Raw genomic sequence first — 13,396 nt, 5'->3', positions numbered from 1 at the left:
AAAATAAAAAACTTTAGCATGCCAAAATAAATGAACAAAGACCAATGAGAGAAGATAAATTGGGAGAAAGGTATGTATAATCCATATCACACATATGAAGCTAATTTCTCTGATATATAACTAATTCTTCTCATTTAGGGGGAAAAGGACTAACATCAAATAGAAAAATGGCCAAAAGACATAAAGGCAGTTCATAGAAAATGATGTACAAATGGACATTAAATGTATGAAGAGATGTTTTCAGCTTACTTTATACCAAGAGCAATATAAATTGAAACTATACTGAGAAACCATTTTTCACACATCAGCCAGACAAAACGTGATTAACTTTACAACACACTCTGATGAGAGGGTGCTGGGGAGACTGGTATTTTCATACATTATTTATGGGAGAGCAGAATGGCATACACCTTATTGATGAAATACGGCAATAATTAACAATATTTTGTATGCATTAGCCCTTGGCTTAACAATTCCACATCGAAGAATCTCTCCTGAAATTTCACCTTCACAAACATGATCTTAAGTTTAAAATATATTATTTATTTACTTACTTATTTTAATTTTTTATTTCAGTGTAGTTGGCACACAATATCACATTAGCTTCAGGGATACAACGTAGTGATTTGGCAAGTTTATATGTTATGTTATGCTCACCACAAGGGTAAGCTACCATCTGCCGCCATACAATGCTTCATAATATCATTGACTGTGTTCCTTATGCTGGGCCTTTTATTCCTGTGACTTATTCATTCCATAACTGTAAGCCTGTATTTCCCACTCCTCTTCCAAAAATTTTTACCAATATTATTATATTTAAGCTATGCGAGACAAATGCCAGGATTTGTTCAAATGATTACTAGGCTTCATTGCCTTTCAGTTAAAACATTGGGAGAAAATATTTGTTTGTGAAATTACAAAAAGTAATGGAAAACAAATATTTTAAACTTTTTAAAAATATATACTTGAATTTACTGTGACTTGAGTTTTAGTATGACTCATCAGCTGATAAGGAAAATGTGTTTAAAATACTAGAATGACATTGTACCATTTTGAACACTTTGACCAACCATCTCCATGGCATGTTTCCTCCTTTGGGGACCATAGCTCACTTGGATGGAGAGGTTTTTAACTGATTATAATCTGGTGTGATCTCTCTTTAGAAATTGCATTTATAATTTTATAAATTTTACAGTTTATAAAAATATAGATTTTTATAATAGACTTTTATAATTTTATGCATTTTATCTTTTTATGAAAATATAGACTTTTAATGAGGATGAGGACCAAATTAGGCCTTTTCAAGTTTGTTGAAATCCACAAGCTAATACTGTTTAAGTTATCTGCTACATGGATGCAACAAGCCATCTTAAAACTTAATGACTTAAAAGACCAACAAGGTATTTGTTTGTTCATGATCCAGCCAGGTCCACTGGACAGAGAATGTTCCCTGAGGAAGCCTGTTTCCCTCTTTCATCCACTGCTTTCTTCAGATTTTGATTTTGCCTTCTACTTTTTTGGTTCTATCCTCTGAGAAGTCTTTCACTTTCTGTAACAAATGGTTATACTTGCAGCTAAAATTAGCTCTCTCATGCTGCTTCTTGTACATGGAAAATTGAGGGCCCATAGACCTCTTTTTATTTTGAACTGTTCCTGTCCATTTTAATCCAGGCTGGTGATGCTTTGTCAAAAGTCATTCTCTTCAAAATTTTTTGGGTTTTCTATGAATATTTTTGAGTTTTACTCTATGCACTAAAAGCCTCATTTGTAATTCCTGCCAAACAAATATTTGCCTGCTCTGGGTGTGTCAAACTAATATATGGCAATATGCTTAAGAATTTAAAATTCATTTTGTTTGGCTGAGAAGGAATAGAAGACGGTCGTAAATCTTTCAGAAATCTCAACAAGCATCTTACAGCCACATCCTTTGTTTGCGTTTTACCTTGAGATTGTATTTTATTCAGTGCACCCTGGATCTGATTTTTGCCATGAGGCATTTTCTCATTTTGAAAATGCTTTACTCTTTGGAAAGCTGTCTATGGCCTTCTATACTTCCTATACATTTTGCTTGTATTGTTAATACTTCCTGCTTTAGCTCACCTCCATCCCAATACCTTACCACATGCTGCTGAAAGAAATGAAAGAGCATTTTAAACATTCTGCCTAGTAATCAGGTAAAAATCTGTAAATTCATTAGGCACATTTTCCTTTTTTTTAAATTTTTTAATGTGTTTTATTTATTTTTGAGAGACAGAGAGAGACAGCATGAGCAGGGGAGGGTCAGAGAGAGAGGGAGACACAGAATCTGAAGCAGGCTCCAGGCTCTGAGCTGTCAGCACAGAGCCTGACGCAGGACTCTAACCAACGAACCATGAGATCACGACCTGAGCCGAAGCTGGACACTTAACCGACTGAGCCACCCAGGCGCCCCTCATTAGGCACATTTTCTATGTTTATCATTACCACAGGCAATGGTATCGCCAAAATTTTACTTCTACATAACAGGTATCGTCTTATATCCAGCTTCCATTAGTAATTTCCTTATTGCTTTTCCAGCCTCTACCAACAGTTTCCTTGTGACCCCACTTGTCTTTGCCATCAGCTCATTCCCAACACTGACACTACAGTCTTAAGGCGTCTATCTATCTATTTATCTATTTTTTTAATTACTTTGCACCAATACCCTAGTTCCAGGTACCAAGTACTGCTTCAGATACCTATTTCTGCATAAGAACGTACCCCAAACCTAGTGACTTAGAACACCAACCATTTATTTGCTCATGATCTGCAGTCAGTATAAAGCCTGATAGGATTGGATTATCCCTGTGCCCTGTGGCGCTGACCAGGGTCATTCATGAGTGTGGAAGACCCAAGATGGCTTCACTTTCATATTTGATGTCTCAGCTGGGTGGGTGGGAGGGCTTCTCTCCTTTTGTAATTTCTCATTTTCCAGAGTCCTTCTGCACCTGGCTCTTCTCTCCAGTTAAGTAATTGTACTTTTCTACAAAGTAACTGGCTTCCAAGATGGCAAGGCTCCCGAAGACCAATGCTGTAGAACTGTTACAGTGTTATTTCTAAGACACTCAAATAGCCAAAGCAAGTCCCAGGGCCAGCCCAGAGTCCACATGGGAAAGGGTCTGGATGTCATCACTTGGTGGGAGGAGTGACAAAGAATTGTGGACATTTTTAATCCGTAGCTACTGTTTGATCAATCTTAAGGATTTATTTATCCAAAAATGATAATCTATATAAATGGAGTTCCTTACTAGTAGGCAAGGTCCACTATTCACCCAATCTTAAAATTGATTAATCTCCTAACTCTGAGTCAGACACTTAGTCCAGTCCTTGCTCTCCTTTTTCTGCCAGGACCCCTATACTCACCCGTCTCTCCCTACCCTCACTGTGGATTTTACTGTTGGTCCACTTTCTAGTGATATCTGAAGGCCTCTGAGAAACACAAAATTAAAAGCCACGTCAAAATATTATATGCCTAGTAGGATGAATGTAGTTGGATAGAGATATGGGATCCATGTTTATGTAAATGCAAATTTTATTCCACCAGGGTTTGATTTCAGCAATGATATGTAAATACTATGCTGTAATTTATCTAACTGTGTCACGAAGATTATATAAAGTAGCACACAGCATTTTCACTTAGGTGTTTGTTACAAGAACTTTTTTAAAAAGCCCAAACCAAACAATTAAGATCTCAGCTTTAAAAAAAATCACCAGTCAGCTTAATAACCAATTAACTAATTAGTTGGGCTAATCAATTAGTTGCTCAACAATTTATTAATTATTACTTAAAATAATTAGTTCATTTACTTATTAGTTGTTAATTAATTAAACTAATGAGTGACTAATGGATTAGAAACTAGTGTACCGACTAATTTCTTAGAAGGTAAGCAAGGGGGTGCACTCATTTACGGGTTGGAAGGAAGAATGGAGAAAGGGTAAGGAGGAGACATGGGCGAGGAATGAGATAAGGCACAAGGATATGTGATGGATGAGAAGAAAGGAGAGTCAGGGAGGGCTAAGATTCAACTGTCAGATAAAGATCAAGGAAAGCTGCACAAATTACAGTGTACCAAATTAGTATCATCACCATCATCATCATCACATTTTTTGTGACAGTTAAAGAAAAAACTTTGAAACCCCATCAAACAGCTATAAAAATGCCCATTGTCTTCCACCCATATCTTGTTCATCTCCATGTTGATGCCTTCCCCTTTGCCCTTCTTCTGGAGAGCCATCCCTCTTCTCCAGACCCATATTCCATCCATCCAGCAATGTCTGCTCAAATGCTGACCTTTTAGGAGCTTTCCCTGGAGGCCAGTTCACACTTAGTGCAACTTTTGACAGATAGACTTAACATATTTCCATTAATACTGTCCCTGTCTGAATCATATAACTTATCACATCAATATTTGTCATGGCTCTTTCTATAAAATGCAACAAATTCTGCCACCTTATTTCCTTATAATCTGATAAATGTGTGCCCTTTACCTTGCCCAGACTTAAAATTATTCCTTTTGTCTATTAAATGCACTGCAAACACATGTTGGACTGAATGGTATTAAATTGCTACAGACACTTGACCAGACAGAAAATTCTTGCCTTTTGTGCCCTGCACATTCTGATCCTTCAGTTAGCATTAAAACTGCAAAGAAACAGAGTAATTGGAAGAAAAAAAACCCAAAGGAAAATAGTAAAGAACTCAATCAGTTCTCAGAAATTCTGGACTCTTGTTCCACCTCTCCAATTTACAATCTTTAAGACTATCAACCACTCTTGACCTCTAAGCTTTTCTCTGTTCAGGAAGCCCGTCATATATAGTTAGGGATGCATCCATAAAAGGACTTTGACAACCCTGAAACCTCATGTGTCATCATGTCACGTGAGGGCAAGAACCTTTGTTTACTCAACTTTGGAGCCCCAAATCCTTAACGCAGTATACGCAATTTAGGTTCCATGTGGGTTGCTTGAATTGAATTTAAATGTAATGGATGTCCAGTTTTTTTCTGGCCTATATTAAGAACTTTAGACTTAAAATCTTAAGTTTTATTCTCATATTTAAAGGTTCATTTTGCTCCGCAACCCAGAAATGTGAACCTGTTTTTCTCAGTGCAATGTCAATATTCTTTTTTGAGTATAGTTCAGACATATACTCAGGAGGTGCCCTGTCTCATGCCACCTCTTGCCTTAATGTACATAACTGCCTTAATTTGGGTTCTCCCAGAAGGACACCGGGAGACAGTGACTTGAGGTGGTACTTCAGGACTGGTAGGGAGGAGGGAAAGAAGAAGGGAAAGCATACGTTCTCGAGCCCGTATCACTGTGGTTGATAGGAAGCTCAACCCTACTTGGGAACTCTGGGAGAACAATGTGTAATATCTACCACCTGAGGACAATGGAAATTGGGGATTTATTTTGCCCACTCCATCGAGCCATTTGATGATGGCTGCTGGGGATGGGTGGGTGGTATTTTCTGGAACTTCCAGCTTTCTGTGCCTTTGGACTGAGTGGGCTCCAGCTGTCAGAGAAAGTCCTCAGGCAGTTGGAACTGGGGTGTTGTGCAGCTGTATACAACATGATACAGGTGGGGTACCTCTGGCTTCAATGGTACTTCCTCTCTCTGACCTGTCCCTGGACTAACAAAATGTCTGAATGATGTGTATTTCTTCTCATTTCAAAACCTATTGCATAATACCCATCTACAACTGAAACAGCTGTGCTTAATACCACCTTCCTTTGTTCAAACATCAGCTTTTCTCCAATAGATAATCCTCAGAAGAGTCAGCTCCACTTATGACCAGTATGAACATGTATATTTGCTTTGAGATTTCAGTGGAGTGAACAGCTGCAGGCTCTGTTGGAGAGGCAGGAGGCTGCAGTTTCAGTTAGATCTCTCTCTTCCAACCACTGCACCACCAACCACCTGTTTTTCTTCTCAAGTGTAAGAAAAATTAGACATTTCTAGGGTCCTCTTCTACCAAACATTTTTCTCCAGACACAGTATCATTCTTGTTCCTTTGCAGGTCTCTTTCTGTCAAGGATTCCACAAGATTTATAAACAGACTGTCTCTCTTGCCTCCACTCCATCAGGCATAGCTAATATGCAACACTGCAGTAGCCTGTCTCCAGTCATCATCTCCCTTTGAAATGGACCTTTCACTGCCAATCATTCTTGCTTTCTGCACACAGGAACAGTTTCCCTGCCCACTCCCCCACCCTCATCTTCCCTCCTTGGCCCTGCATTGCGTCCTTGGCCACTCAAGGTATCTTTCTTCCCATTCTTCCTAAACCCATTCATATATTACTGTCTTGTAGCCAGTGCTTTTACTTCCTGAAATAGCCCTCAAAGCAGGGGCAGAAAACAGTTTCTGTAGAGGACAAGAGAGTAATTATTTTGTTTGTGGGCTATGGAGTGTCTATTCCATTGTCCACAGTTTATCCATTCATCTATTGAAAGATATCTAGCTTGCTTCCGAGTTTAAGCAATTATGAATAAACCTGTTATACACATCCTTGTTCAGGTTTTGGTGTGAACATACAATTTAACTCTTTGGATAAATATCAAGTAGTGTTTGATGCATCATATGGTAAGAGTATGTTTAGCTTTGCAAGAAACCACCAAAAGTAGTGATGCCATTTTTTTATTCTCACCAGCTGTGTATGTGAGTTCTTATTGCTCCACATCCTCACCAGCTTTTGGTCTTATCAGTGTTCCAGATTTTGGCCACTCTAATAAGTATATAGTGGTGTCTCATACTTATTTTAATTTACATTTCCCTGATGACATATGATATGAAACATGTTTTCATAAGCTTTTTTGTTATGTGTATATCACTTTTGGTGGGGTGTCTGTTAAGGTCTTTAGCTAATTTTTAATTAGGTTGTTTTCTTTCTTATTGTTAAGTTTTAAATTCCTTGTATATTTTGGAAAAAAACCCTTTACTAGATACGTGTTTTGCAAATGTTTTGTTCCACTCTCTGGCTTGTCTTCTACTTCCTTTGGTTTTGTCTTTTGCAAAGCGGAAGTTTTTCATTTTAATGAATTCCAGTTTATCAATTATTTGTTTCATGGATCATCTCTTTTGTGTTGTATCTAAAAAGATATCACTATACCCAAGGTCTTCTAGGTTTTCTCCTATATAGGAGTTTATATAAATCCTTACACGAGTTTTATCATTTTGCATTTTACATTTGGGTCTGTGGTCCATTTTGAGTTAATTTTTGTGAAAAATGTAAGATATGTGTCTGTTTTCATTATTTTATATGTGGATGTCCAATTGTTCCAACACCATTTATTGAAGAGACTATCTTTTCTTCATTGTATGGCCCTTGCTTCTTTGTCAAGGGTCAGTTGACTATATTTATGGGGGCCTATTTCTGGGCTCTCTATTCTGTTCCATTGATCTATTTGTTTATTCCTTCACCAATGCCACACAGTCTTGATTACTACAATTTTATAATAAATCTGAGGCTGAGTAGAATAATTCCTCAAACTTTGCTCTTTTTGGTGGATAGAACTTTTAACAAAATGTTTTTGTGTAAGGAAATAAAGAAAAAAGGGAGAAATTCCTCAAAATACTAAAACTCAAGGAAATATTACATTATGACTTTGGCATATGTAAGTTTCATTCATTTATCTTTCTTTCTTTTTCTGCATTGGTGATGTTATTTCATGGTTAAAATCAATAATTAGCTTATCACACATGTATTCACTGATGGACTCCTATTTGTCATGTTGTGGGGATTCAGCAATGAATAAAATAGACAAAATTCTTGCCTTCGTGGAACTTACATGCAAAGGGGAACTGAGAGAGGGAAAAGAGTCAATAAACAAACACATACTATAACAGGTGGCGGTACATGTTAAGAGGGAAAAAGTAATAATAAGCAAGAAGGAGTGAGTGCTAGTATAGCCTGGGTGGGAAGTCAGAGTATACCCTTCTGATGATATAACATTTGAGAAGAGACCTGGAGGAAATGAGTGAGGGAGTCATGTGAACACCTAAGGAAGAAATATGCTAAGGAGAGGAAACAGTAGATCCTATCGAAGGTCCTGGATATAGTGGTTAGTTTTGTGGTGTTACCCTAATTGAGCCAGCGTGTCCACATTTGGCCTTTCATTATTCTAGGTATTTCTGTGAGAGTGTTTTTGGATGAGATTAACCCTGAATTTGGTAGAATGAATAAAGCAGATTGCTTTCCCTAATATTAATAGGCCTTACCAATCACTTGGAGGCCTGAATAGAACAAAAGGTTGACCATATTCAGAATAAGAGAGAATCCTCCCGGGGTGCGTGGGTGGCTCAGTTGGTTAAGTGTCCGGCTTCAGCTCAGGTCATGATCTCACAGTTTGTGGGTTCGAGCCCCGTGTCAGGTTCTGTGCTGACTGCTAGCTCAGAGCCTGGAGCCTGCTTCAGATTCTGTCTCCCTCTCTCTCTGACCCTCCCCTGATCACACTGTCTCTCTCTCAAAAATAAATAAAAAGCATTAAAAATTTTTTTTAAATAAGAGAGAGAATCTTCCTGACTGCCTGTGAACTGCAACATTCGCTCTTCCTGCCTGAAGGCCTTGGAGCTGGAACACTAGCTCATCCTAGTTCTATAGTAAATAGCGTGCTGGCCTTTGCACTCAAATTGAGGCATCGGGTCTGCAGATTTTGATCTTGCCAGCCCCCATAATCACATGAATCTTCCCTTATAATAAAATGCATACATACATAAAATTGGTTTTGTTTTCCTGGAGAACTCTAACTAATACAGTGAGAAAGTGAGTGATCAGGTGTTTGGCTGTTTTAGAGAAAAGATGGAAGAAATTAAGTCAAAGAAAGACTGGAAGGGCCTTTTCAGCCATTGTTAGGACTTAGCATTTATTCCAAATGACAAGTTTCAGGAAGGTTCTCAACTGAAGACAACTTATATTTTAAGAAGATCATTTTAGCTGCTATGAGAAGAAAAGTCTGAAGGAAGCCAGGAACAGAATGGGAAAAACCAGTTCAGAAACTGTTTTAAGAGTCTGGGTGCTTTGAATTGGATTGCTAGTTGGAGAACTGGGAAAATTTGAAGATTTTGCATCCTATTTGAAGATAGATCTGACAGGAGTTTCTCAGAAGTATGGAGTGTGAGCTATAGAGGACTCCAAATTCGTTGTCATAGCAGTGGGAAGAAATCTATTTTCATTTATTAAAATGGACAAGAACATAAGACAATCAGGTTTGGTGACACAGGGGTCACCAACAATCTGAATAAGGTTAATTTGAGAATCCAATTAGACATTAAAACCAAACATAGATATGTATATACAGTTAGATATGCACATATGAAGTTCTGAAAAGATATAAATTTGGAGAAATCAGGGCACAGGTGGTATTATTTATTGTTGTTAAAGTCGATGAGGTCACCAAGAAAATAACTGAGTCCTGAGAAGAATAATATTTAAAAGGTCAGCGAGATGAAGATATAGTAAAGAAGATGGAGAATGTGCTGACAGTGAAGTGAAAGGATAATCAAGAGGAGATGTAGCCCCCAAAGATACATAGAAAACTATTTCAAGAAGAAAAGAGTGTTCCAGGCTGTCAAATGCCACTCCTAGGTCAAGTAGGATTAGGGGTTGGACTGACATCTAACCACCACCTCTGACAATGTGGGGGTCAAGGAGGATCTTTAGAAGAGCTGTCTTGGTAAAGTAATGTATGGACAAGCTTTCCTGGAATCAGTTCAAGAGGAATGGAACAAGAAAAATAAGGAAGCAGACCACAAGAGGCTCTTAATGATAGAGAACAAACTGAAGGTTCTCAGACAGAGGGGGTGGGGGATGGGCCAAATGGGTGATAGGTATTAAGGAGGGCACTTGTTGTGATGAGCACTGGTTGTTGTATGTAAGTGATGAATCACTGATTTCTACTCCTGAAACCAATATTGCACTGTATGTTTACTAACTAAAATTTAAATTTAAAAAAAGAAGAAACAGATGCAAAAAAAGAAAGTTTTTAAGCAATTTACTGCAAAGGGGAACAGAGAAATAGAATGTTAGTAAAAGTGGAAATATTTATCTATATGCTGATGGAACTGTTTTGATAAAGAAAGGAATCTGATATGGGGCAAACGAGGTATCTTGGAATAGACACAGAAGGGTGGAAGTCAATGCCCAGTGATAAGGGTTGGCTTTGGTTAGGGAATTGGACTATTTACTTGTATTTAATAGGAAATAAGGCAGACAATATGAATATTGATATAAGTGGGTGAGTAGCTGTGTTAGGTGAAGCTTGTAGACATTGTCTTCTGATCACTTGTATTTTCCCAGGGATGTAAGAAGCCAGGCCATCAAAGGAAAGAGAATAGGAGAGGAATTAGAATTTTGATAATGAAGTTATGAAATCTAGAAAATGCAGGAAGTGGGAGAGTGACTGGATGAGGGAATTGTGAGATGCTAATATCTGTAATGTCACCAAAAACTCTAATGTCTGCTTCGTAGTTGTTAACCGTGAATTTATATTGAGATCAGTAAGTACTGCCAAGCGTGTTCCTCTAACCATGTCTAGCTCTTGATGCAGATGTGCATGAGGCAGAGATGAATTAGTAAGGCAGGTGAGCACCAGCTAAGAATAAGAGACAGGACGTGAGACAAGGGCGTTGAGGTTTATGCAAAGGAGAGTTTGTGATGATGGGATTGAGTCTCTGTTATGCAAGAGGAAAATGCAGGCAAGAAAGGGAAGGTGAGAGTTGTAAAAGGTGGTAGGATCACTGTATTACTGATCTTGGCAGAGTTGTTGAATTGAGATAGTGAGCTTCACTTTTACTTCCCGTTCTCTAATTCTCCACATCCACTCCTCCAGCAAGGGGTATTGAAGTGACCTTCCCAATGTATGCCAAATTGGAACACTTCTCATTTTCAAGATGATCACCTGGGCCCAAGCCATCATCATGTGCCACTTTGATTATTACCATAGTCTGATTACTGAGCTTCCTATATCCACTCTTGATCACGCCCTTCCCTGCCCCATATTCCATCTCATGGATATTTTCCACAGAATGTCAAGAATAACTTCTTTAAAACATAAAGGAGAGAATTACTTTTGCCCAAAACCTTCCAGGTAACAATCTCACTCAGAGCACAGACCAAAGTCCTTATGATGACCTACAAGGCCCCACACAAACAGTAAGCTCCCTAGCCATTATGACCTCATCTTCTCCCCTTCCCTTCCTCGTGCCCCTCCAGCTACATCCTACTCTTTACTGTCCTCATGCAAACCTACTTCAGGACTCTCCCACTTGACCTTTCTTCAGCCTGGATCACTTTCACCAGCAATATGCATGTCTGGTTCCCATATTTCAAAGCTTTCCTTAAATTTCACCTTATAAATGAAGCTTTTGCTGACCACCCTGTCTGAAACAGTACTTTGGGAAAGTTCAATAGAGATATGCAATTACTATGCTTTTATATCATTTGGGGCATTGGAGGGCAAGGTTTCTCTTTATTCTCTAGAATGAAACAGACTAGCAAATTGAAAAGCATAGGTGAGTTTTTTATAGTTTTTATAGTTATATATATATATAGTTCATAGTTTTATAGTTATATATACATAGTTTATAGTTTTATAGGTTTTTTTCATAGATGAGTAAAGATGCAAGCATGATATGTGCTCTTCATTCTTCTCCACTTTGCTGGAATCTGTAGTTAATCTGGAGAAAAGCATGCAGATGTTGATATGATTGGTTTAAAGCAAATGTCACATCTATAAATCCCATCTTTTTCTCAAAAGAAAGAAAAATGTTTTTCATGGTGTTATTAGTGGGATTTAGAATATTTTTTCAAAGGTTCCATCACAAAAATTGTGTTTAATTTCTCAAGCTACTTTCCCTTCTCTACAAAACATTATAGAATTATTCCATTGTCTTCTGATTTTTGTTGTAAAGGGAAATATGAAATATGTTTTCCTCCTCTCATAGGTTTTACTTCTTCTAGGTTTTCTTATTATCTTTGTAACAAAAAGTAATTCTAGGATTCACCTACCTGTGACTATATTTGCATTTATCATATCTATGTTGATGTTTTTAAAAATGCATTCATGGCTTTTTTTTCCCTCTAGCTCATAAAATTTTACTCAACTGTACTATTACCAATTAGTTCTGTTGTAATTGCTCTAGAAACTTCCTTGGGAATATATATAATTTTTAGTTTCCTATTCTCTGCATCTATTTTCCTTTGTCCCTTTTTTCCAAATCCTGGAAGATCTTTGTCCTTGGCCTTGACACCACTACTATGATTTTTTACACTATTGATTTTTCTCTTTGCTAATTCTCACAAAGCCTATATTTCTGTGATTTCAATTTTAGTTGCTGAATATTCTAATCTTATAGGTACCCCTTTTTTCTTTGCATCTAGCAATATGTTTATTCTTTACAGTCCTGTGTCATGGAAATAATACCAGATCTTTTTCAAAAATTTTCCCCTGGTTTCAGTAATAAGTGAGTTTTAGAAGTCTGTGCTTCTGAATTCTCAGAATAACATTTCCTTTCTGTGGTTCCACAGAATAACTTCATGGGCCCTGTCACTGCATGTTCTGATGCCAACATTTAAACACATCTGACAACAGATCAGGTGGGTTCTGTGCTGGCTCTGTTTCTGCTCATTTTAGTGCTGGGTGAATGTTGGGTGGACACATTACCTGGCTTCATTCCTATTGTCCAGTAAAGACCCTGCTGGCGCTGAGCTGGTGTGGCAGAGATGGCCAGTGCTCATTTATGCCTCACACATTTCTCAGCTGCCCTGGTAATTAGAGTGATAATGTTACTGAGTTCAAGGCACACAAAGTGATAAGCAGCACTCTGATGACCCCATGCTTATGCCCAGGATCTTTCTCATAGGAACACATATGTCTGAAAAGCTAGTAGATAAAATAGTGGGGCCACATGATGGAAGGAGTTTGGATCCCTGAATCATCACTAGAAACAATCTTCCAGAAGAGTTATCTGACTCACATCTAACTGCAATATGAAAAAGACAATACAGACTTTACGTATTTAACTCCCTCTCTAGTTCCAGTTTATTGTTGGCACGGAGTCGTAGGATCTTTGGAGTACTGAAAGACAGGTAATGGAGAAACGGTTGTGTAACAAAGCAGTAGTTTTAAGGTGGTCATGATTTTGTGTTCTGAATTGGGGAACAAGATAAAGTTTCTTTCAGCCAAATGTCAGGTGGACTTAAGATCGAAGCACCACTAAGTATGTATTTTAACCTAGCTCTCTCAAGTTTTATACCTTCGTTGGGATGTTTTGGGTCATTTTTTTTGTAACTGTATTTTTAAATAATTTCAGACTTACAGAGTAGCTGCAAGAATTGAAAAATGAATCATAGAGTTCTCAATTGTTAATAATCACATGTG

This window comes from Suricata suricatta, chromosome 2 (genome assembly GCF_006229205.1).
Source record: "Suricata suricatta isolate VVHF042 chromosome 2, meerkat_22Aug2017_6uvM2_HiC, whole genome shotgun sequence".
In the NCBI taxonomy this organism is placed as follows: Eukaryota; Metazoa; Chordata; class Mammalia; order Carnivora; family Herpestidae; genus Suricata; species Suricata suricatta.
Note: the sequence above shows the minus strand (reverse complement) of the source record.